Source organism: Chrysochloris asiatica, unplaced genomic scaffold (assembly GCF_000296735.1).
Source record: "Chrysochloris asiatica unplaced genomic scaffold, ChrAsi1.0 scaffold00144, whole genome shotgun sequence".
NCBI lineage: Eukaryota > Metazoa > Chordata > Mammalia > Afrosoricida > Chrysochloridae > Chrysochloris > Chrysochloris asiatica.
This window is the reverse complement of record NW_006408662.1, coordinates 1,843,930-1,847,990: the sequence shown is the minus strand read 5'-3', so window position 1 is coordinate 1,847,990 and position 4,061 is coordinate 1,843,930.

Here is a 4,061-nt window from a genome sequence, read left to right as displayed (position 1 = left end):
AGATCTGTGCGCATGCCTAGTAGAACCCTCCGAGGGTGGGGCTGGGGTGCCCACTAGCTCAGGCACCCCTATAGTCACCTGAATGGAGGTGCGCAGACAGCAAGGGACCAATGAACAGATACCAAAAGCAAAGAATGTCCACACCTTTATCTCAGTGGTTCTGCCAGGCGTCTGTGGCCGCTCCGATCCTTTCCCCACGTGGTCTCACCAAGATGGCGGCTCCTGGAGCAACTGAGCATCCTGGACTAGAAAGCAATAGATTTCTTGCTTCTGCCACAAATTCCCCCAGCTGTGAGCCTTCCAACCTTCTAAGTATTCCTTTACATGTGGTTCAGAGTTCTGGGACCATCCCCTGAACCTGCTTGGTCGGGTATTCTGTGTTGTTGTTGGTGGAGCTCTTTGCTATATGTCCACCAGATCCACCATCTTGTTTGTTACCCCTAGTCCTTACTCTTCTTCTTCTGTTTTTCGTCTCCCCTATCTCTCCACGCAGGAGTCCTGGTGGTGCTATGAGATAAGCATTTCACTGCTAATTGCAAGGTCAGAGGTTAAACCCACCAGCTGCTCCACAGGAGAAGATGAGGCTATCTGCTTCTGTAAAGACTGACAGACTCTGAAACAGGCTTTCTGTGAGTCAGAATCCATTTTATGGTGGTGGGTTTGCTTTAGGGTTTTATCTCTTCATCCGGCTTCACTTCGTCGTCTGTCTGTGGACTGTATTTTTTATATGCAGATTGAGTGTATCTAGGTGTATAAGATGTGACTTCAGTACTCGACAGACCCCCAAGTTTACCTTGTAGCTAAATAATAGATTGACTCACAAAATAAGGACAATCACCTGTGAGCACTCTGCTCCTTTTTAAACTCATGTGTATAAGACAAAGTAATCAACAGTTACTTTAAAACAAAGACGCGACTGTAAAGGGGCAGGGAAACTAGATGAGTGGATATGAAGCAACCAGAGGGAAATCATGAGAGTGCTCAGACATTGGAGACGGATGTAACAAATTTAACTGAGCAATGTGAATAGCAATTGTTGAATGAGAATTTAAACTGCTTTATAAACCTTCACCAAAGCCACACACACAAAAAAAACACTATACAACAAAAAATAATTCCCATATATCTTACATACAAAGAGCTACAAAGCAATACAAACTTATTTATAAATATACTCTCAGTTGTGATAAATTATGTATATTGATCCAATGAATCTTGTCTGAAAGCAGAGAATACCAGAAAGATTTTTTACCTGTACTTTATAGACTACAAAAAAGCTTTCAATTGTGTGGATCCTGACAAGCTATGGACAACTTTGCAAAGTATGAGTATTCCAGAACACTGAATTGTTCTCATGAAGACCCTGTACATAGACCTAGAGGCAGTTGTTTGAACAGAAAAAGGGAACACTGAATGGTTTAAAATTAGAAAAGGTGTATGCCAGGGTTGTATTCTTTCACCAAACTTCGTCATTCTGTACGCTGAGCAAATAATCTGAGAAGCTGGGTTCTATGAAGAAAAAACGTGGCATCAGGATTAGAGGAAGACTCATTAACAACCTGCCATATGCAGATGATACAATCTTGTTGAAAGCAAAGAGGACTTAAAAATACTTACTGATAAAGATCAAAGACCACAGACTTCCATATGGGTTGCAGCTCAATGTAAAGAAAGCAAAAATTCTCACCACTGGGCCAATAAACAACATCCATAAAAACAGAGAAAAGATTGAAGTTGTCAAAGACTTTGTTTTGTTCGGATCAACCATCAACATTCATGGAATTAGTAGTCAACAAATCAAACAACGTATTGCATTAGTCAAACCTGATGCACAAGACGTTTTAAAAGTGTTGAAGAGCAAAGATGTCAGTTTGAGGGCTAAGTTGCACCTAACCCAAGCTATGATATTTTCAATAACCTCCTATGTATGTGAAAGTTGGATAGTGAATAAGGAAGACCGTAGAAGAATTGATGGTTCTGAGTTATGGTGTTGGAGGAGAATATTTAAAGTGCCATGGGCTGCCAAAAGAACCAACAGATCTGTGTTAGAAGAAGTGCTGCCAGAGTGCTCCTTGGAGGTCAGGATGGCCAAACTCCGTCTCTCTTACTTCAGACATTTTGTCAGGAGATACCAGTCACTGGAGAAGGATATCATGTTTGGTAAGGCAGAGGGTCAGAGAGAAAGAGGAAGACCCACAGTGAGATGGATTGGCCAAGTAGCAGCATCAATAGGCTCAAGCGTGGCAACAATTGTGAGGCTGGCCCAGGACCAGGCAGCATTTTGTTCTGTTGTGCATAGGGTTGCTATGAGTCGGTACCAACTTGATGGCACCTAACAACAACAACAATGTATGTTCAGGTATATCGTTTGCTTCTTTCATTGCAATGGCAAATATTTTGTGAGAAATATTTCATTTCATAATGAGATTGTGAAATAATCTCATTAACGAAATTCCATACAATGCTGAGTCATTAATATCCAGCAAATTATACGTTAACTTACCCTTTGACTCAGTAATCCCACTTTGGGGGAAGCATCCTATAGATATACCAAGATGTGTGTGAAATGATCTGTTGTTCAAGATTATACTCACTGCAGGACTCCTAGTGGAAACAGAATATTGGAAAACCAAATAGCTATCAACAGGGGATTGGTTAGGGTACAGCCACAATGAAATATTGGGCAGATGCCAATAAAGAATGAGGGTATTCTTTTAGAATCAATAAAGAATCTCAAGATATCTTGTAAGTAAGAAAACCAAAGTGTTGAGAAGTGAGCATAGTATGCTAGCTTTTATGCTAAAAAAAGAGGGAATATATATATATATGAGTCCTGGTTTGACACTATAGAATAAACACTGGACCACAAAGTCAGTTTGAACTTCAAGGTCAGCAGTTCAAACTCACCAGTTGTTCCTCAGAAACCCTACACAGGATCACTATGAGTCAGAACCGACTTGACATTATTTAACATCAACAACATATATATAATAAATAACATCACAATAAATGGAGAAAATATTGGAGTTGTCAAAGACTTCATTTTGCTTGGATCTACTATCAACACTTATGGAAACAGCAGTCAAGAAATCAAACAATGCATTGCATTAGGCAAATCTGCTGCACAAGACCTTTAAATTATTTAAGAGCAAAGATGTCAGTTTAAGGACTAAAGTGTGCCTGACTAAAGTGTGCCTGATTCAAGGCATGATATTTGCAATAGATTCATATGCATATGAAAGGAAGACCTTGGAAGATTTTATGCATTTGAATTATGGTGTTGGAAAAGAATATTAAAAAGTACCATGGACAGAGAAGGCATGTAAGCTTGCTGGCAACCATGTTGGTCTACTGGTGGGTGGAAAGCAGAGGAAAGGCAGCAATGAAGAAATGGGCTGAGTTCAACCATGTTCCATAAACTCTTGTTGACCTAGAGATGAGAGAGAGAAGACGAAGGACTGGTTGGTCCAAAGTGTGGTGAGACCTGGGGACTCCTGAGCCCATGGACAAGGACATAGTAACAGAGCTAGAGCTCAGAGTGAACTATCCAGCTGATATGAAGTGAGTGAGGGGTGATGCGTAAGAACACCTAAACTTGCAGATAGTACCCATTTGACTTAGCTTCGATGGCTTGATAATCAGAACTCGACTAGAGGAAGCTTAAAAAACAATTTTTGATAAAGGAAACAAGTGTAAATTGCTATAATTTGATGAACTTGATCTATACTTAAGGATGTAGTAGCTCAAAATACCAACTGAGAGGGAAGGAGTCTTCACATCAAAGATCAATGATATCCCCCCATGTATACAGTGTAGATAGAGACAGGCAACTTAGATATTGGCTATCTAGAATGAGGGGGCGATAAAGGCATGAAGTGACTGGCTTACAAGATTTCAAGAGGGAGTTTATTTTAAGAGTGTACGGGGGAACGTAGAATACCCACTGAATAGTGGTCTTGTCTAGACGGGTCTAGTGAAAAGAGATGGGGATAAGATTCTTATGATTCAATAATGAATAATTGTTATCATGACTAATTGCGGCTGCCACAACTGTACAGGTA